A 22907-nucleotide genomic window follows, 5' to 3' on the forward strand; every position below is an offset into this window, starting at 1 on the left:
TCTCACATTTTTTCTCTTCAGACCTAAAAGTCAATACAACAATAGCAGTGAGCCTATGCATTTAAGGAATACATTAAATATAATAAAATGATGTATATGCAAGTTAATATCTAACAGTGATAGCTAAGCTGCTTCTGTCTTATAAGCAATATCTTTTTTTTTTTTTTTTTTTGCACCAATTTTCAATGTGTCTTTATTTTTGCATTTTTTTTTTCCTTTTTTTTTATTATACTTTAAGTTTTAGGGTACATGTGCACATTGTGCAGGTTAGTTACATATGTATACATGTGCCATGCTGGTGTGCTGCACCCACTAACTCGTCATCTAGCATTAGGTATATCTCCCAATGCTATCCCTCCCCCCTCCCCCCACCCCACCACAGTCCCCAGAGTGTGATATTCCCCTTCCTGTGTCCATGTGATCTCATTGTTCAATTCCCACCTGTGAGTGAGAATATGCGGTGTTTGGTTTTTTGTTCTTGCGATAGTTTACTGAGAATGATGGTTTCCAATTTCATCCATGTCCCTACAAAGGACATGAACTCATCATTTTTTATGGCTGCATAGTATTCCATGGTGTATATGTGCCACATTTTCTTAATCCAGTCTATCATTGTTGGACATTTGGGTTGGTTCCAAGTCTTTGCTATTGTGAATAATGCCGCAATAAACATACGTGTGCATGTGTCTTTATAGCAGCATGATTTATAGTCCTTTGGGTATATACCCAGTAATGGGATGGCTGGGTCAAATGGTATTTCTAGTTCTAGATCCCTGAGGAATCGCCACACTGACTTCCACAATGGTTGAACTAGTTTACAGTCCCACCAACAGTGTAAAAGTGTTCCTATTTCTCCACATCCTCTCCAGCACCTGTTGTTTCCTGACTTTTTAATGATTGCCATTCTAACTGGTGTGAGATGATATCTCATAGTGGTTTTGATTTGCATTTCTCTGATGGCCAGTGATGATGAGCATTTTTTCATGTGTTTTTTGGCTGCATAAATGTCTTCTTTTGAGAAGTGTCTGTTCATGACCTTCGCCCACTTTTTGATGGGGTTGTTTGTTTTTTTCTTGTAAATTTGTTTGAGTTCATTGTAGATTCTGGATATTAGCCCTTTGTCAGATGAGTAGGTTGCGAAAATTTTCTCCCATTTTGTAGGTTGCCTGTTCACTCTGATGGTAGTTTCTTTTGCTGTGCAGAAGCTCTTGAGTTTAATTAGATCCCATTTGTCAATTTTGGCTTTTGTTGCCATTGCTTTTGGTGTTTTGGACATGAAGTCCTTGCCCACGCCTATGTCCTGAATGGTAATGCCTAGGTTTTCTTCTAGGGTTTTTATGGTTTTAGGCCTAACGTTTAAATCTTTAATCCATCTTGAATTGATTTTTGTATAAGGTGTAAGGAAGGGATCCAGTTTCAGCTTTCTACATATGGCTAGCCAGTTTTCCCAGCACCATTTATTAAATAGGGAATCCTTTCCCCATTGCTTGTTTTTCTCAGGTTTGTCAAAGATCAGATAGTTGTAGGTATGCGGCGTTATTTCTGAGGGCTCTGTTCTGTTCCATTGATCTATATCTCTGTTTTGGTACCAGTACCATGCTGTTTTGGTTACTGTAGCCTTGTAGTATAGTTTGAAGTCAGGTAGTGTGATGCCTCCAGCTTTGTTCTTTTGGCTCAGGATTGACTTGGCAATGCGGGCTCTTTTTTGGTTCCATATGAACTTTAAAGTAGTTTTTTCCAATTCTGTGAAGAAAGTCATTGGTAGCTTGATGGGGATGGCATTGAATCTGTAAATTACCTTGGGCAGTATGGCCATTTTCACAATATTGATTCTTCCTACCCATGAGCATGGAATGTTCTTCCATTTGTTTGTATCCTCTTTTATTTCCTTGAGCAGTGGTTTGTAGTTCTCCTTGAAGAGGTCCTTCACATCCCTTGTAAGTTGGATTCCTAGGTATTTTATTCTCTTTGAAGCAATTGTGAATGGGAGTTCACTCATGATTTGGCTCTCTGTTTGTCTGTTGTTGGTGTATAAGAATGCTTGTGATTTTTGTACATTGATTTTGTATCCTGAGACTTTGCTGAAGTTGCTTATCAGCTTAAGGAGATTTTGGGCTGAGATGATGGGGTTTTCTAGATAAACAGTCATGTTGTCTGCAAACAGGGACAATTTGACTTCCTCTTTTCCTAATTGAATACCCTTTATTTCCTTCTCCTGCCTGATTGCCCTGGCCAGAACTTCCAACACTATGTTGAATAGGAGCGGTGAGAGAGGGCATCCCTGTCTTGTGCCAGCAATATCTTTTGTGAATGGTGTTTTCAGGTTATAGTTCTCTCTCTTTTTAAAAGAAGTCCTATAAAGAAAATCTCTGTTTCTTTTCTGTGGCCAATAATTTTGGAGGACACTGAATGTTCTATTGTTTGTATCCACCTGAAACATTCATTAAATAATTGAGGAATGGGAAAAATGCTTATCTCCATATTAACTGACATGGTTTCTCTTTCTATAGGCTATGCATTAATCAAAAATTGACTGCTGCTTTTGGCCTTAATATCGAGGACGCTGAGAGATAGATTTACTGCTAAAGTCACAATATTAATTTTTGAGGATATTTTTTCCTTCCATTTCAATGCTATTTTTCTTTATGCCTACTATTTTATCATATGCCACTTCAAATCAGCCTTGGAAATGGATGGAATATAAATGAATATATTAGCAAGCAATAGCATAAATAAATGGGAGACGAGAGAGAGTAATATGGAAATTGTAAGATCCAAAAGGGTAATTCTTCCTGTGTAAATTATAATCAGCAAATATAACTGGTGCCTCAGAAGTAATGCATTGTCCTAAAACAATGATTTGAAAATAGAAGCAGAAATTTTTGACAACTATTAAGAGGTGAGGGAAAGGGGAATGCATTAATAATGTTTGTGAAGAAACCCTAGAAATTGTTAAGATGCCATAATTTACTAATATCACTATGTCAAAAAAAATAGTTGGTAATGCTGCATTTTGACCAAGTGGGAAACAGACAATGCTCAACATGGTTAAATGCAGTGAAAATTGATGCAACCATTTTGTAAGGCAATTTAGCAATATCTGTCAACATTTCACACACATATATTTTTGACCCAGCAACTTTTTGAATGTGCACAATACATTCACTTACCCAGCGGTACAAAGGTATTCATACAAAGATGTTTGTTGGTAATAGCAAAATTCTAAAAAATGTTTTAAGTATCCATCAATAGTGGGTCAAATAAATGATGGCATTATATATAACAGAATTTTATGCAACCAATAAAAAGAATGAAGCAGATCTTTTTGTGTAAGGATGGGAATTTTTTAAAGTATTTAACTTAAAATGTTGGAGAATTTATATTTACTTACTAATATATTTGTTTATAAAAAACCATCATTTTTAGTCAGATGTGTAGACTATGATGATAAAGAAGAAATAGGTCGATCAAATAGACACATAGATAGATTGGCTTATATACACAAGATACTCTTAATAGTCTTGCTTCTAGGGAATGAAACTGGTCAAAAGATTCATAGAGTGACTTTTATTGTTTAATTCATTTCCATTCTGAAGTGTTTAATTTTTTTCCACAAATATATATAATTATTACGATAATTGTAATGAAAACTAGCTTTAGAAAAGAGCTTATGGAAAGCAAATAACTGTAAATCACCAAGGGGAACTACACTGTATAATATCTTCAGCAAAGTCCATGATAGACAGTGTGCATTCATTATGAAATTAACCAACATATAGATGTATATCTCTAGTATTGCTATGGCAAAATATAGGAGGAAAGTATGCTTACTGTGGTCCAGATACTAGGCTTAGTATCATAAGGTAGAAAACATTTTCAAAGACTGACTCCATTTCTGTTTCTCAGAGTAAATGCCGTTTTGTCAATGAAAGAGGGATGCTTGCAATGATGCGAAGGATGTCTGAGAAGAGGTGTATTTCTGAAGGAAAGAAAGAACACAGCATACTCCTTGGATAAATCTCATTTTCTTCCTTGTTAAGCCTTTTTTTCCCATTGCATTCTCTACAAACCCCTGGTTCACTCTTTCCTCCTCTTTCTACTTTCTTCCTTCCTTTCTCACCTGTACCCGAAACTATATTTGTAAACTCTTGCAGTGTTACTTTTGCACAGGGCTTGAAATATTCAACACCTTTGTTTTTAATACATGAGAAAAATAAGATCTATAGGAAAGGAAACAACTTAACCAGTTTGAACAGGTAATTGATAGACTACAGTCCTCTCTCAAATGTTTACTAATGACACATATGCATGGAGATGGGAATGTATACATACACACACACACACACACACACACAAACACACGTATTGACTGGTTGAAACATGACAGTTCTCCAGTACCTGGGAATTAAAGGAGGGTGCATTATCCATCCCTACCCTTACCTCAATAGCCATTTTAGGAAGGGTTAGAAATTAATTTACATGATTGAACATACCAAGGGCTTTGAAAGCAGAAAAATATGAAATTCAAATTTTTCACTTCTTCATCCTGGAGGTTCAATTTTCCCAACACTAAAATGAGGATAGTAACACCAAACATGGGAACTGTTGAAGTGATCAGTGAAATAGATGCTGTATTATAGGCCTAGCTCAGTTTATGCTCTTATCTTAAGATTCTCTATCTGGAAACCAAACCACCCCTGGAATGGGCTCTGGTGGTCCTTACCTGAACATAAGGCATGCATAACCCCTTTGATATTGTGAGTGTTTCTCTGCATATGAGCATTCTTTTCTTCAGGGAAAAGTTCCTAACTTTTATTAGATTCTCAAAGTTGTTTGTATTTCCTATTATTTTAAGAAAACTGACTTAAATAGAAGGTGTAATTGCGAATGTTAACAATAATAATTACAAACACCATAACATTACTAATATTTCACTACAAACAAATAATAATAGTATTATTATTAATATTCGATTATCTGAACATGAGCCAAAATTGGTGGATGAATCACATTTAAATCATCGGGTGCTTTGCTTTCACCGGGTAAAAAGTTCCAATTTCTTCTTATTACATTAAATCTTAAGAACCTATTTCACACTTGTCCACAAAAAGGAACTCATTTGCCCTAGAAAGGCAGGCTAATGAGGTCTGCTTAATTTATAGCTGGGTCCATTTATGTGGTTGTTTCATTAACAAAGACATCTATTTAATTCAATAGAATCCTACACGTGGTACACATAGAAGACACTACTACCCCCATTCACTCCACATCCATTCATTACCCTAATGCTTCTGACACACACAAACAAACCTTGTTTTACAAATTGCTTAGAGATTTGATTAAGTTGCATCATGCATTTTGTTGTAACAAGAAAGGTGATTTAAAATCATTAGTCCTAAAATTTAGTCCTGTGTGTGCTTTGAAGTCAAGGGGAACAATTCGTCAGCTGGTTGATCTTTTGCTTCTAAAGCTAGTTAACTGATCAATCTAATGTCAAAGGAACAGAGAAAAATGGGAGACATTTTACTATGTAGAAAACGGTACATGAAGATAAATCCAACACTGTGCTTTATTTCATCTGCAGTTATCTTTGTAGTAATTGCTTTGGAACACTCAGGGTGCTCTTTGCACACAGGGAGTGTTAGAAGCCTTTAAATCATCTGCATAGACTAGTAGCTTCTTGCTGCGAATATTGCTTTGCTCCATTTTTGGGTAGAGAGGGCAATAATCTCCTACTATAAATGCAAATTTGGCAAGGACCAAAGGTTGGGATTCTTGACTAGTTGTTTATTGCACAATCAATTCATACATTTCTGAAATTTCTTGACATGCTTGCAAAGTAGATCCATTCCTTATTGAAGTCATTTGATTTTCACTATGACCATAATGATTAAACTAGATCTGGAGTAAACGTTTCCTAATGAACAGATTTGGATGTACCAGCTGTTCCAGTTATCTCTGTACAAAACAACCCCCCCAACTATCTGGCTTAAAAAAAAGACATATATTTCATAATTTTGTAAATCAAAAATTGAAATTGAGTGACAACAGCAAAGGAAACTTAAAAATATTTAGCCATCAATGAACTGTAGGGTCCAATATACCTTCACTTACATGTCTGGTACCTTGGATGCAGGGAATGATTGGAAGGCTTGTCTAGTTGACTCAGCTGGGACTGCCAATCAGAGTACCTCCATTTGGCTTCTCCAACAAGAAGTATCAGATAAACTTCTTACTTGACATCTCAGGGCTCTCAGAGAGTTCTAAAAGGCCATATTGGAAGCTGCAACAGTTCTTATCAGAGTATCAGTTGCTACTAGGTCCATTTATGGACAAATCACTCAGGTCATCTCAGACTCAAGGTAAGAGAAACTAGACTCTACCTCATAGAGAAGAGAAAAACACGGTATCCATATCCTTCTTTAATCTACCACTCCAGAACATTTTGATTCTATACAAGACCCATTATCAAATCATTCTGCTGCCATCACCTCAAGGTTTTATATGTTTTAGAATGTTCAGCAAGACAGATCATGGTCAGGGTAAAAGAGCAGTAATTGGTTAAGTAGCTATTATTCTGACAAGCTACAAAAGGGACTTGCATTTTCTTAACTCTCAGAAATTTTCTGTATTTTTAGTAGAGACAGGGTTTCACCGAGAAACATCTTCTTACTGAAAGTTATGTGAACACCCATTAGAAACCAGGGAGAGAGATTTCATTTCTTCTGGAGTAGGTTCAATGCCTAGTTTTACCCTATCAGAAATTTGTCTGGGGCACTTATCCAGTGACAATTTTTTTTTCATAAGAGCTATTTTTCATGAGACTGCCCAAAATCTTAGGAATGATCCAATTTTCCAGTAATGACTAATATATTAAGATGCATATGAAGGCTCCTCTTTCATTATGATAGTCACCCTCTCACCATTGCTTACAGAATACTGTCTCAACTCATCGAACTGCCTGACTTTTCACAACAAAGCCTTTAAAGTTTATTCAAAACTTCTCTCCTCACATTCACCCTGTCCACCAGCAAGACCACCCCTCCCATTGTCTCCAGAATAAATATGGTGTTCCCACCTCTGGGAAAGTTAACAATGACAATTATATAAATTGCTAATATTTGTTGAACACTTACATCACTTGTTTGCTCTCTAGGCTACGTTGATTGATGTGAATTGCAATGGACACTCCGATGCCGTTGGGAAGCACTTCTTGTCTGCTGTACTCAACACAAAGAACTGTCCACTCTTGATATTTTTTTTTTGTAAAAGCCTGTATCATGTCTTCCCAGACAAATGTTCCAGCAAAGTATGAGATTTTGTCTCGTACTACTTGTTTTCACACACAATGTCTCACACAGAGCAGGCACTCCACAAATAAATTACTAGTCCAGCAACCCTTTATTACACAACTGTTACATACTCCATGCAAACAAGGAAAGCAAGTTAGAACAAATGAAACACAACTTCAGGAATAGTTTGTTGTTCATTTGAATTTGCTGATATTTTTATGTTTGACTTTAGAGGAATTTGAATGATTTAGGTCGGAATTGCATTTCTACAGCTGGCTGGCAGGGCAACTTTGAACAGTCTACAGAGCTTCTATTTTCCTCTCTCTGAAGTGAGGGTAACAACTGGTAAAAGTGTTGTATGTCTAAAATCACAAAAGTAATGTAAAGCTTTACTTTTCAAATTTTCTTGTGCTTAAAAATCATCTGGAATCTTGTAAAAAGGGCTGTGGTCTAAAAGAAAGAGCCTGAGATTCTGAATTTCAGACAAGCTCCCAGAGAAGGTAAATGATGGCCCATCGGCTACAGCTTGAGTAGCAATGCTATAAAGCACCTAATATTAATACTCACTCTGAAATGTTGTCCTCCCCTTCCTCCGTCCATCTTCCTATTTGAAAATTCCCGGAGACAGAAATGGATTTTTATTTACTCCAAACGTCCAGTCTGATGGTCTCTCAATTGTGTTCCTCGTTTAAAATAGTGTGGCTCCTGCACTTTGTTTAACTCTGCTTGACAATCAGTGATTTGTGATTCTGCTCTTTCCTGAGCATGTTTATAAAATGACGACCTTGGGATTGGAGTCTCTGCTGCCCAAATGCAGGGAAAAGACTTTCTATGGAAGAATTGTGAAAGGTCATTTTACCACTGTTTTTTTCTTTCTTCTTGTCTTTCTTTTTGTTTTTTTTGCCTTGGCTTCATATGATAATGGAATCAACATCCCCATTTGCTATTTTAATGTTTCTTAGAAAGCTTTATCTCAGAATTTCCTATGGTTTGTATGTGCATTAGTCTTCTAGGTGAATCAGAGGTTTCCTGCTATAACACCATGAGGTTTCTCAATAGACCCTCTTGGCTCCTTGTTGAGTCTTTTGAATGACTTTATTATAATAAAGTTGACTTGGAGCCAGAGGAGGCAGAGCTCCAGTGTTGGGCTTTCTGTAGAATTTTATGGGTTTTTCTCAGAAGTTTAATGCCAGTTTAATGGAGTTTTATAACTATTAATACTCTACCACTCCAGCTGTGCTAAGAAATATGTAACTAAACAATAACTTGAAATAGGTAAATTCATGATTAAGTTGCACTAAAAACTAATGCCTCTTGGCCATAGTTCATAATTTCCAAAGGCACATCATTTAGAATGATTGGTAACTTTAGCCTTGTAACTCTTTCAAGGAGAAAGGCTGTGAGCTTAAATCACTACATTAAGCTGACAGTGAGGCTCATATTTTCTGAGCTAAAGATATATTTTTATGGCCACACAGTGGACTCTGTTTATCACTCATCATAAACCATAGGAAACCATTTTTGTTTTAAATTAGGTGCTCAGGCTTTTGTCCTGTAATCTGTTTCTTTATTTCCCCTTTTCACTTTTGTTGGTCCATTTTCAACAACTCCCAATTGTCTTCCGTTTCCTGAAAACAGCTCATATTTTATATCTCAGCTTCTTTAAAGGTATTTCATCCTAGTTGAGGTCACCTTAATTTACACCTCAAATTACAGTTCCAGAGCCAACTTCTTTGCTGCTGATATTGAGTAGTAATCCTACTAAAGAGTCCAATTTTAAAATGAGGAACAGTCTTATCCTACAATGCCAGGCATAAGAAGCCCGTGAATTTTGCATATATCTTTAGTACTTTAATTTATTGAATTATATTTCTCCCCTTCTTTGAGCCACTTAGTCAATTACACTTCATTCTGCTGCCTCGTCTGGTTCTAGAAGCTGTCTGTTCACAAAGACCATAACTAAGTCAGTTTTTCCCAGACGAGGCAACAGCCGCAAATCATCTGAAAGTGAAATGACTGTGGAATTTGAGGTTTAATCGTTTTTAAGCCATCTTGATTATGTTTGTTAAAATAGAAGGTCTTGTCAAGTTAGACCTCTCTCTACTTCTGTCTGTCTTTCTCCTCACCTCCCTCACTGACTTTTCAGCTCACTGAGGCCCATCTTTTTATTGCCTGATTTTATACAGTTGGATGAGAAACACACACTGGGCAGCGGCCACAGCCCCGTCAACTGAAAGGAATATGATGGGATCAGAAGTCGTCTAAATGAAAAACTGTATCTTTAATTCCTGTGGAATTTTAAAACATGTGCAGTGCAATCTATAAATGGCCAAATAAAAAAGAGCAAATAAACATAAGATGTTACTGTGATCTGCTGTAAAGCCTATATGGCATAGCTGAATTTCTACCCTGCCCTAACTCCACTTATCTTGAAGAAAAAGGATGCCTGCGATCAAAATTTTTCTTTGCAAACCAGACTAGCTGAATTTCTACCCTGCTCTGACTCCACTTACCTTGAAGAAAAAGGATGCTTGTGATCAAAAGTTTCCTTTGTAACCAGACCAGTTGAAACTGGTTAAAACCAAGATAGCAGACCAAACGATGTCAAAAGACTTTAGGCTTCATTACGATCTCATTTCCATGCTAAATGACACTTACTTCCAACAGTGCCATGACAGTTGATATGTGCCATGACAACAACCAGAATAAGCCAGAAAAGGACAAAAAGGAAGGCAGCACTCTGGTTCCAGGAAGTTCATCACCTGTATTAGTCTGTTTTCATGCTGCTGATAAAGACACACCAGAGACTGGGTAATTTATAAAGTAAAAGAGGTTTAATGAACTCACAGTTCTATGTGGCTGAGAAGGCTTCACAATCATGGTGGAGGGCGAGGGCGAAAGGCACTTCTTACATGACAGCAGCAAGATAGAGTCAAAGAGCCAAACAAAAGGGCTTTCCCTTTATAAAACCATTACAGACTTAATCACTACCATGAGAACAGCATGGGGAAAACTGCTCCCATGATTCAATTATCTCCCACTGGGTCCCTCCCACAACACATGGGAATTATGGGAGCTACAATTCAAGATGAGATTTGGGTGGGCACACAGCCAAACAATATCACCACCCATTTCTGGAAAAAGACATAGACATTCTTCCTCTCACGTTTAATGTCCAACACCTTCATCAGAAAACCCTATATTTTAACCCATTCACTCCTCACTAGCCCAGGAGGAGTCATGCTCCTGTGTCTCAGTTCCATGGTGATTGAGTAAAGCCTGCACTGCTTGACACTCACTTTCAGTTTTGTATATTGGCTTTCTGACACCAAACAGAGAGACCCCATCCTTGGGGAGACCAGCTTTGTGGGTAACAGTTTATCATGTTTACAGTGATTTTTTTTTCATAATTTCTAGAACTGTTAAAAGAAGGCTTTAACACAATATCTTCTTACACAATTGAATAAGGAAAGTGGGCCTGCTCCTGAGCATTGTAGGAGGTAAAACTCTATGTTTTGCTCCTGATTACTTTGGAGCTCTTTCCCACTCAGCTCTGTCTGCCTTTCTATTGCCTTTACTTGTTTACATGCCTAACTTTATCTTTCCAGACTTGAACTCTTCAATTGTGTAGCTATTACCCATATGAGGCCATTGAGCATCCAAACTACAGCTAGTCCAAATTGAGCTGTGAATACCGAATTTCAAAGACTTAGCACAAAACTAGAATGCAAAGTAGCTCAGTGACTCATATTAATTATGTGTTGAGAGGCTAATATGCTGGGTTATTTTTTAATTCATTGTGTGATATTGGGTTACTTAAACATTTGGGGTATAATAGGTTAATTTAAATATATTGTTAGAATTGATTTCATCTGTTTCTTTTTATATGACTACATTATTTATACATAACTTTTTACATTATGTTTATAAATTACATATATGACTTTCATCTAAAGCTTGAATTATATTTCTATTGGAGAGGGCTATTCTAGACTGTAAGCCCATAGAGCAGAAACAAGTTCTTATTTCTTTTCATATAATGGGTGAGAAGTTTAGGAGGCAGTGAATGATTGGCTAAATCAGTAGATATACTGATTAATTGATTTACTATTTATTCTAATTTAAACTCCATTTCCAAATAGAGTAACATGCTTCATATTCCATACATGCATGATACTGTTTTCTGTGTCCTAGTTCAGAGAGTACCAACTTCCAACCACTGGTATTTCTGGATAGGTTACAGGTAGGCCAAAAGATTGGTTCTGTCATCCCTAGAGATTGACAGATGGGAAATGAGGCTGACTGGGCCCCCAAGTCCATTTCTTTCCACTACAAGCAGCCTCATCCATTTAATCCAGGGTATTGTACAAATACTATCATGTCCTCTGTTTATCATGATATGAAAATGAGAAATAATGTCAAAATCTTGTATGATGGAGTGGAATTTTCTCTATGTTTTGCAGAAACAGCTTAGGAAATTAATTTAGTCTTGAAATCCGTACTGGAAACTTGCTTTTCTTTTTTTCTTTTCTCTTTAAACTATTAGAATTGGTGGGTATAAATCTGAGGGGTAATCTCACTTTAGAGTTTCATAGATTGAGGATTATTTGAAATTGGTGTAAAGTTTCCTTCCAAAATTCTCTGAATGTTGTAGATATAAATTGTGTTATTTATCTGGAGTATATAATTCCTCCAGTGAAATACATCCTAGACAACATAAATACAACTTACTGGGAATTATGAGCCACTGAAGCATTTAGAAGTTTTGACATAATTTGCATGCCAAACTGATGGGGTATTATTATACATATTTTGCAGTAGATGCAACTGAGCTTTGAGTAACATACTGAAATTCACATGACTATTCTGTTACAGATCTGGACTTTGAATTTTGGCTTGTTTGTTCCCCTAAAGCCTTACCATATGTTGAAAATGTGTTTCTTGGAGAGGGAAATAATCAAGAAAATTAATCACAGTTATAAATTATTGAGATACAAATTTGTCTTGCCTGTATTTCACTCCCATTGCACTTCTATGCCTCGGGAGCTTTTCTAAGACAGAAGACATTGTTGAATCCAAAGTCTATACCTAAACACTGAAGAGAAAATACTGTATGTATAAAAGGGGAGAGAGGAAAGAAAACAGAGATTACCAAAATCACAAGGAGAAAGAACCAGCCCTTGACCCATTGCATCTTGAGCTTGCATGGGTTTTCTTGCTTCACTGTTGACAAGGAAGCAGCAGAGTGCCAGATCTAAAAACCAAACAATTACAACAAGACTGGTTCATTATTATTATTATTATTATTATTTTGAGATGGAGTTTCACTCTCATTGCCCAGGCTAGAGTGCAATGGCGTGATCTTGGCTCACTGCAACCTCCGCCTCCTGGGTTCAAGCGATTCTCCTGCCTCAGCCTCCCGAGTAGCTGGGATTACAGGCATGCACCACCACGCCCGGCTAATTTTGTATTTTTGGTAGAGTCGGTGTTTCTCCATGTTGGTCAGGCTGGCCTCAAACTCCCGACCTCAGGTGATCCGCCCACCTCTGCCTCCCAAAGTGCTGGGATTATAGGCATGAGCCACTGTGCCCGGCCAACAACACTGTTCTTCTAGGCAAGGACAAGAGTATGGGACTATCTCCAATGTTGGGAAATACAACTCAGCATGAATAGAAGTGAAGATAAGACAGCTAATAAGACAGCTCTGACAAAAGGATGTTTTGTATCCCTCAAAAGTTTGCATGCGTTCGTTTTTTTTTTTTTTTTTTTTTTTTTTTTTTTTGAGATGGAGTTTCACTCTTGTTGCCCAGGCTGGATTGCAGTGGTGCGATCTTGGCTCACGGGAACCTCCGCCTCCCAGATTCAAGCCATTCTTCTGCCTCAGCGTCCTGAGTAGCTGGGATTACAGGCATGCACCACCACGCCCAGCTAGTTTTGTATTTTTAGTAGAGACAGGGTTTCTCTGTGTTGGTCAGGCTGGTCTCAAACTCCTGACCTCAGATGATCCGCCCCCTTTGGCCTCCCAAAGTGCTGCAACTATAGGCATGAGCCACTGTGCCCGGCACCTGTCTTTTTTTAACTTTTCTTTTTCTTTTTGAGACAGGGTCTCACTCTGTCACCCAGGCAGGAGTGCAGTGGTGAGATCTTGGTTCACTGTAGCCTCGACCTCCTGAGCTCAAGCGATCCTCCCAAATCAGCCTCCTGAGTAGCTAGGACTACAGGTGCATGCCACAATGACTTGCTAATTTTTCTATTTTTTATATAGATGGAGTTTTGCCACATTGCCCAGGCTGTTCTAGAACTCCTGCGCTCAAGGATCCACCTGCCTCAGCCTCCCAAAATGCTGAGATTACAGGTATGAGCCACCTCATGCAGCTCCAGTTGTCTTATTTTTAAGTTGACAAATAACAGTTATATACATTTATAATGTACTACACGTTTTGAAATATGCATGTATTGTGGAATGGCTCAATCAAGCTAATAAACATATGTATTATTTCACGTATTTATTTTTAGTGAGAATACTTAAGGTTTACTTTCTTAGCAATTTTCCAAGTGTAGAGTGCATTGTTACTAGCTATCATGCAATAGCTCCCTTGGACTTATTTCTCCTCATTAAAATTTTGTATTTTTTGACCAGCATCTCTTCAATCTCCCCAAACCTTAGCCCCTGGTAACCGCCCTTCTATTCTCTACTTCTATGAGTTTGAATTTTTAAAAGCCCATGCATAAATGAAGTGAAATCAATCTAAGTACCCATCCATGGATAAATGGATAAAGAAAATGTGGTATATACACACAATGGAATATTATTCAAACTGAAAAAAGAAAGAAATGTCATTTGCAACAACATGGATTAACCTGGAGAGCATTCTGTTATGTGAAATAATCCCCTTCTGTACTAACTTCAAAGCCAATCTAAAAGCAGTCTGAGAGGATGGAATGGGGATCACAGTGGGAGCCAGATGATTCCCACAGCAGTGACTCTTCCACGCAGTAGGTTCATTAGCCTGGGTAACTAACTGTTCCCCCCCAGATGACATTCTAGCAGAATTCTGGGAGATGACTGCTTTGTCTCTGAAAGAACAATTGTTTCTTCTTTGGAAGCAAAGACACAGAGGGTGAATGGCCTTTTCTATTCTCAGAAAATGTGGTCCTTTTTAAGTGAACTACGTCTCTCTTTGTGCCCTCTGGCCTACTCCAAGTGCTTTGCACTGTTTATCACCCTTAATCACCATGAGTGACAGAAAACCTGATAATAGACCAGGGATGATACTGCTGGTGGGGTGACCTCTTTTGAAATGTCAGACCTGAATAAGCTATATTTACATTTCTTTGGGCTCCAGCTTTTAAAAGATTTGTATCTTCCATACCAAAAGGATGAAAGTAAAAGTTATTTTGGTATCCATCCAAAATTGCATCTTAGAATTGGAATGTGTCTACATTCTCCTCCCAGCTGAGAACTCCTGTGTGAGGATCCACAGTCAACAGTAATGCAGCTGCTAGAAGCATTGCACACACTCCATCTTGGAAATATTAAAATCCATTAAAAATAAAGAAGGTCATCAAGGTGCGTATTAATCACTTTAAAGATGCTTTCTTTCTTTCTTTCTTTCTTTCTTTCTTTCTTTTTTTTTTTTGAGATGGAGTCTTAATCTGTTGCCCAGGCTGGAGTGCAGTGGCACAATCTCAGCTCACTGCAGGCTCCGTCTCCTGGGTTCAAACAATTCTTCTACCTCAGACTCCCAAGTAGCTGGGATTATAGGCGTGCGCCACCACACCCAGCTAAGCTACTTTTCGTATTTTAGTAGAGATGGGGTTTCACCATGTTGACCAGGCTGGTCTTGAACTCCTGACCACAGGTGATCCGCCTGCCTCAGCATGCCACATCCCAAAGTGCTGGGATTACGCATGAGCCACTGTGCCCGGCAAAGACAATTTCTTTATTATGTTGTAATATATACCGCAGGTAGGATTCTAAGTCAGAAAAACTGGGTTGGATCCCTGCTCTGTTGCTTGGATTGGCTATCTTAGGGAAGCCCCGTATTCTCTCCAAGGATATTTCATGGTGGATATAAAGGAGACAATAATACATTACTTTAGTGAGAATTAAGTGATGTAATGGATGAACGGATGTCTGTCACAGCACCTGGCATGTATTAACTACTTCAGAAACCTTAACTTTCTACCATTCCTTTGTTTTCTCCTCACCTTAATTGGGACCCTCTCACCAGAGGAAAACAAAATTATCCTGGAAAAAACTAGATCACCTCAGCATGTTCAGCCCAAAGTATGATTAAGTAATGTGCTCTGGCTAGCTACTGTGATTTAATACTTAGCTTCTCAAAGCGTGGTGCATGGACCAGCAGCATTGGAGCTTATTAGAGATATAGAATCTCAGGTCTCACTCCAGACTGGCTTCACCAGAATTGGCACTCAAAGAAGACTCCAGTGTTATTTCTATACATATTGAGCACTGTTTAATGGAAAGAATACCAACTTACCAGTCAGGAGATTGGTCTTCCGGTTTGTCTTTCAGGCAAATAGTAAAGACACTAAATTCTGTGGTTTTCTTGCCTATTCTTTAAAGCAGGGATGTTTTCACCTCCTTTCTCTGGAAAGGTCAGATATGATCTGGAATAACAAAAGTAAACCCTGTCCTTGACTGTGTATTACAAATAATATGCATGGAATGCTATTTGGATATAAATGCATTTAGGTGAACCTGGAAAAACAAAACCAAACACAGAAATACACACACACACACACACACACACTCTTCTAATTGTCAGGAGCTGTCTCATGCCCAAGCAAGAGAAAGAGAAAGCAGAGAAAGCAGCAAACCTCACTCCCTTGGACACTTCCTGTAACATTTATGACTTTAAAGATGTGTTTCTCCTGTTTTCCTGCCCAAGAGAAAATTACTTGCAATTCTGCGGAGCTGCCCTTTATCCAACACTGCAAGGGCATAGAGGTATAAAAAGGGTGTTGAGTCTCACTGGTACATAAGACCCTGGGTTGAATCTGTAATCAAGGCATGTAATTGGTACTTATTTGCAAACACCACTGCTGTTTGGGAAAGGGTGTTATTGTAGAGGACACTTTTGAAAACGGGTCCCCAGAGGACAGACTTTTATCATCTTAGAAGTTGAGATGCTATTTTGCTTCTCATCTTTCCTTATTCAATTCACTTTCATTCTTCATTCTTTCAGGGGTTTGCATTATATATTTTCCTCTGTGGTCAAAATAGCTGCATTCCTAATTTAAAGATGTTTCATCATTAAAAATTATATTAAACTGTCGACCATCCTCAGGAAAGACTTAATTTCCACTTTCTGCTGCAGTCAGCATGGTTGAGATTCAGTCCTTCCATAAACTTGGAATCTATTTAAAGCTATTTCCATAAACCTGGAGTTATCTGATACCTTTTCATAGTCTTGCTAACCAACTAACTACCTATTTTTAAGGGCCAATAAAATTGACCTGATTTCGGCTAAAAGGGAGAAACACATTTTAAATTCTGCAGAACTAAGAAATTATAGAAACAGAGTTTATAGAGAGAAAGCAATAAAATTGCATAGTGCAAATATTTGGGAGAGTTAGACTATTGCTGTTGGATTTTGGGAAGAAACTTGGGGGAGAGGGGTGAGCAGACATTCCCCCAGGGCAATCTTCGCAGTTGATTTTAAGCCAAACCCACTGTGACTCACATCAGCAATTTTTTCTGAGGGAAAATGTTATCTTGCTCTTTGTTAAAGTAGCATGTGCTCAGTAGATGCAAATTGGTGTGCTCCTCATATCATGGGGTTTTGACTCAGTTTGCTTCTATTTTGCAAAGAATATTTGGACAAAACTGAAAGAAAATGGGTAAAAAATTCACAATATTACCCCCCAACAATTCTCTCACTTTATCCTGTGAGTGGTTTTTTATCTTTTTATCATTTGAGCTATTCTCTGTATTTGTGAATATTTTGCATATTTGTATTCATAATACGGGTATAATTGTTATTTCTTCCTTGCCTAAAATACTTTACAAATATTTTCATTCTTTCCATATAATTTGCTATGGCAGCCATAGGGAACTTATATACCCATGAAGAGTTTTGCACCTTATCTGAATGCATTAAGCAGCCATTGACACACTTAAATTTAGAGATAGCATTGTCCTGTAGAAAAGATGACCCTACATGGAAAGTCAGGGTGGGAAGGTGACAGTACTGGAGGCAGAGGTATTTCATTCATTCATACGTTTAATAATTCATTCATTCATCCATTCTCCAAATAGTTATCACATGCCAATTCACTATGCACATGGCTATGCAAGATTCTAAGCGTAGAGTGGAGAACAGAATAGATTTTGCATTCACGAAACTGAGAATTTAGGGAAAAGAAGATGACCAAGAAAGGAAGAGCAACTAAATAATCACAAATCGTGTGAATGACAAAAAGGAAAAGAAATGGTGAAGGATTTGAGTGGGATAGAGGTGGGCAGTAGGTGATTTGATTTAGGTATGGTGTTAGAGCTATCCCTGTGAAGTCCTCTCTAAAGCCCAGGAAAGAATGTACACCATCCCTGGCAAAGGGAACAGCATATGCAAAGGAGATCTGGAAGCTGGGAAGAGACTGGAAAGAACAGAGTGGCCAGGACATTGCAGGGGAGAAAAGAACCACAGAAAATAAAGTTGAGGACCAGTAAAGGCCACGTGGTGCTGCAGCTCCCGGGCCACAATTAACAGTGTAGATTTTGTTTCATATGTAACAAGAAGCCAAGGGAGACTTCTAAACAGGAGGAAAACTTAGTGTAATTTCTGTTTTATAAGGATCTCTCTGGGCCAGGCACGGTGGCTCACGCCTGTAAACCCAGCACTTCCAGAGGCTGAAGTGGGTGGATCACCTGAGGTCAGGAGTTTGAGACCAGCCCGACCAATATGGTAAAACCCCATCTCTACTAAAAATACAAAAATTAGCCAAGCGTGGTGACACATGCCTGTAATCCCAGCTACTCAGGAGGCTGAGGCAGGAGAATTGCTTGAACCCGGGAGGCAGAGGTTGCAGTGAGCCAAGATCTTGCCACTGCACTCCCTGGGCGACAGAGCGAAACTCCAAGTCAAAAACAAAACAAAAAACAAAAAACAACAACAAAAAGGCTCCCTCTGTCTTCTGGGTACAGAATAAGAAAGGAAGAATCAAAACCCCATCTCCACTAAAAATACAAAAATTAGTTGGGAGTTGTGCCGTGCACCTGCATTCCCAACTACTTGAGAGGCTGAGGCAGGAGAATCACTTGAACACAGAGGAGGGGTTGCAGTGAGCCAAGTTCAGGTCACTGCACTCCAGCCTGGGCGACAGAGTGAGACTAGGTCTCAAAACAAAAACAAAAATAATAACAGAAGAAAAACCTTTATTATAAATTGTGTCAGTTATATTTGGTGTCATTGTTATTCTTGGTTTGTATTTTTAAATGTTTATCTTAATTTTCCACACATGAGTGTTTAAAATTTGTGCATCATTAAATTCACCTATTTCTTTCTGATTTTCTCTAATCATTTAAAACTTAGCCATTGTCATGCTTCATATGATCTAAGTCTATTTTATACTTTTCTGTGTGTGTGGATACTTCATTAATCCATTTATTGTTTGTTTTGGCATATGCTATAAGGTGTGGGTATTAATTAATTTTTACTCCTAAATTATGAGAAAGCATTTCCAACTTCATTTGTTAAATGACCATCCTTGTCCTGATCATTATGAAATCCTAATTCATCATCCATTAAATTCCATATATGTCATCGATATTTTCCTTGGACTTCTATTGTGTTCCTTTGATCTATATTCTGTGTGTATGTTGAAGGGAACAGCATATCTCTACTATTTATTATTCTCTGCAAATAATTTCTGCTTGATATTTCATCAAAATAATATTTACTAGACATACTTGATCCTTCTAAGAAAACAAGTCTCTTATATTTTTAGCTATTATTTAAGTGCATCCGTATTTGAAAATAAACTGTATATATTTATTTTGTAACTTTTATATTTAAGATTACAAATGTTAAACTATATGGGGATCCATCTGGTTTTCTTCCACGAAATTGTCAGTACTCAGCATAGAATAGTATACCTATTAGTGGCTCAAAAATATTTTATGAATAAGTAAGTAAATGAATACAGTTTAATCAACTACGTTGACAATAACATTTCAAAATTAACCTGAGAAAGCCATCTTTATATTGTTCAGTTTGCTCATGCAGAAACAAAGATTGTTTCCCTTTTATGCAAGCCCTCTTTTATACACTTTATTTGCCAATATAGGTCACAAATACTTTGTTATTTTTAGTATACAATTATTTTTTTCTACATGATTGAAAATGAAAATTGACCTTTTGTTTTTATCATCTAACATATTACTGCTCTTCACAAAAAAGCAGTTGATTTTCCTTATTTTGTAGTCAGTCACTATAATAGACATTTACTGATTCTAGTGACATTTTAATAAAACCTAATATTCCTTTGATTTTAAGCTACACCATTAATTTAATGACAACTGAAAATATAACCACATTAAATAGCACATGATAATAAGTCCCATTTCAGTTTCGTATATTTTTAAATGAGTCCTAATATTGATGCTATTCTATAGTTTCTATACCATTGTTTGGACTGTGCCCAAATAATCTGTAAGGCATAACTTTTTTTTTTTACTGTACATTTTGTTGTACATTATGATATAGACCAAAATTTCAAAAAATTATGATAATGAATACTTTTTCCATTAGGAATGAAAAAAAGTATAATTTTTTTACTTAGCAAATATTTACTGAGTTTCCACCACGGAGACACAGTTGACAAGATGTACTGAAGGATGCTGGACACTGAGCACACAGAACAGGGACATGTGAAGACCCAGCACTGAGAACAGAGCTGCCTGTATTGTTACTTCTTTGTGAATTTAACAGAGGGGTAATTCCAGTGTCAAATTCGGTAAAGATTAAGAAGAGTGTTCTTAACTCTGGCTGCATATGAGAATCATACCTGGGCTCCTCTCAGCAATTCAGACTTCTTTATTCTGAGAAGGGCTCACATGCAGGCACATTAGCCAGCTCCTCGGTTGTCTGAAAATGCAATCAGAGCTGAGTTCTTTGTTCATGATGGATATACGTAAGAAATACCTGCAACCTAGGGATGCTCGGGGCCTTCAGAGGGCTCAAGTGCACATGAAAACCCTAAAGTCATTACAGAATTGCTAGTCCACATCTAGCCTCACAGATAAATTTAACAGTTCGTTTGTGAAATTAACAGACGAATTTGTCTCAACTGCTAGATTCTAAGCACCATGCAGGTAAGGATGATGTCTACATTTACTCTGTTACTACCCCAGGGGCTACAGTTTCCCAAACATTATTGCGTATGTTTTTTGGCTGTTGTTGTTTGATTTTGTTTTTGTTTGTTTGTTTTTTAGTATCTCATGTAGCAGTAGTTCTAAGGAACACATTTCTGAAAAAGGCTGCCGTAAAGTAAGTACTTTCCAGGATGATCCTCCCATGTGTATTTCCCAGGGTTTTCTTACTAAATGGAGGTGCTCAGCTTCTCAAAGAGGCAAGCAAACAACAAGAAGGGAAACTACACCCGTATTCAGAATTGAGCTTTCTCAAGCAGCTGATTAATATGTAATTGCCAGTAGACAATTTTCAGTTCTTAAAAGTATTGACTACATTTTCATTTCATGAACAACAATGAAAAGCATCTGTTATACGTCAGGCACAGCTCTAGATATTATACAAGGTATGTAATATAAATCAATACACATTTACTGAGTGCTGATCACGTGTAAGAAGCGGGTGCTAGCAAGCAGTGCGTGGTTGGTCCTGATCTGGAGCTTGCAAGCCTGTGAGGAGCTCACATTCATATCAAAAAGACAAAATCCAGTACTTGGCATGGTTGCCCATTCCCTTTCCATTCAATCTCTTCCCTGCCTTTCATTATCTTAAATTTCTTACCACTATGATATACTTTTTCGAGATACTACTCCTTAAAATGGTATTCCCAGGCTCTATTTTCTTGCTTTGCTTCATTTTCTCTCCTTACACCATCCTTTATTTTCTCTCACTAGATAATTGTATCCATTCCTCCGACTAGCACATGTATGCTAATGATGCTAAAATCCTTTTTTATTATATGCTTAAGAAATCCTTATAGTTCATTAACTCACGTCAAGTATTTACTGAGTTTTCCTGTTGCCTACCAATACGACTGAAACATAGCAGATTCTTAATGTTTTGTAAGAAGTTAGTTTATTAAATTATTAAATGCTCACTTCCTGAATTATTATTATTATTTTTATTATTATTATTTTAGACAGAGTCTTGCTCTGTCACCCCCAGGCTGGAGTGCAATGCTGTGATCTTGGCTCACTGCAACCTCCACCTCCCGGGTTGAAGGGATTCTCCTGCCTTAGTCTCCTGAGTAGCTGGTATTATACAAGTGCCCCACCTTGCCTGGAAATTTTTTTGTGTGTGTATTTTTAGTAGAGATGAGGTTTCACCATCTCTATGGTTTCACCATTTGGCCAGGCTGGTCTCAAACTCCCGACCTCCTCACCTCGGCCTCCCGAAGTGCTGGGATTACAGGCATGAGCCACCTTTGCCTGGCCTACTGAAATATTCCTAATGCCAGAGTTGTGTTCTAGATTTATGAAGAGTGGGTTTTGCTATTCTTCAAAATGGTAGGAGACGGGGTTATCAACACAAAATTGGAATAGATATTATGACTTTAAAGCATAGGTTGTCAAGATCCATTGATGTTGCAAATGACAGAATTTTCATTTCTTTAAGGCTGGATAGTATTTCACTGTGTATATATGCCACATTTTCTTTATCTAGTCATCCACTTTTGGATACTTGGCTTGATTTCATATCTTGGCTATTGTGGATAATGCCACAGTCAACATTGGAGTGCAGATGTCCCTTCGACCTACTGATTTTAGGTCCTTTGGATATATACAAAGAAGTGGAATTTCTGTATCATGTAGTAGTGATATTTTTAGTATTTTGGTTTTCTTTTTTATGTTTATTTTTAGAAAAAAAGATCTTGCTCTTTTGCCCAGGCTGGAGTGTGGTGGCACTATCCTAGCTCACTGCAGCCTCAGACCTCAGACTCCTGGGCCCAGGTGATCCTCCCACCTCAGCCTCCTGACTAGCTGAGACCACAGGTGCAAGTCAATACACCTGGCTAATTTTTGTATTTTTGTAGAGATAGTGTCTTGCTATCTTGCCCAAACTGGTCTTGAGCTCCTGGGCTCAAGCAATCCTCCCACCCTGGCCTCCCAGTGCTGGGATCACTGGCATGAGCCACCATGCTCAGCCCTATTTTTAGTTTATTAAGGAACCTGCATAACAATTTTCCATAATGGTTGTACTAACTTACATTCCCATCGACAGTATACAAGAGTTATGTTTTCTCCAGTATTTGTTTAAATAGTCCATGTAAAGAAGTAGATGAACAATGTATGATTGTATTAAAATGTGAGATATATATATATAGAGAGAGAGAGAGAGAGAGACCATAGAATATCACTCAGTCGCAAAAAAGAATGAAATCATATCTTTTGCAGAAACA

At 37.7% G+C, this 22907-nt stretch overlaps 2 long non-coding RNA genes across 9 annotated transcripts in view; one reads left to right on the forward strand and one right to left on the reverse strand.

Moving 5' to 3' along the window:
* LOC134808819 (uncharacterized) overlaps positions 1-22907 on the forward strand; it is a 234065-nt gene that overhangs the window by 149835 nt on the left and 61323 nt on the right. For both annotated transcript variants that reach the window (XR_010152635.1, XR_010152636.1), the window contains exons 3-5: positions 13558-13647; positions 14749-14862; positions 20752-20806. This is a non-coding gene — a long non-coding RNA (uncharacterized LOC134808819). The remainder of the gene's footprint in view (positions 1-13557; positions 13648-14748; positions 14863-20751; positions 20807-22907) is intronic.
* LOC134808818 (uncharacterized) overlaps positions 1-22907 on the reverse strand; it is a 243714-nt gene that overhangs the window by 33185 nt on the left and 187622 nt on the right. For 4 of the 7 annotated variants that reach the window (XR_010152629.1, XR_010152628.1, XR_010152631.1 and 1 more), the window contains 2 exons: positions 6115-15926; positions 3832-3979 (listed from right to left, as the gene is read on the reverse strand). This is a non-coding gene — a long non-coding RNA (uncharacterized LOC134808818). The remainder of the gene's footprint in view (positions 1-3831; positions 3980-6114; positions 15927-22907) is intronic. The other 3 variants (XR_010152633.1, XR_010152630.1, XR_010152632.1) reach the window with 2 other exon arrangements.

The sequence above is a fragment of the Pan troglodytes genome, chromosome 18 (assembly GCF_028858775.2).
Source record: "Pan troglodytes isolate AG18354 chromosome 18, NHGRI_mPanTro3-v2.0_pri, whole genome shotgun sequence".
Classification (NCBI taxonomy): Eukaryota; Metazoa; Chordata; class Mammalia; order Primates; family Hominidae; genus Pan; species Pan troglodytes.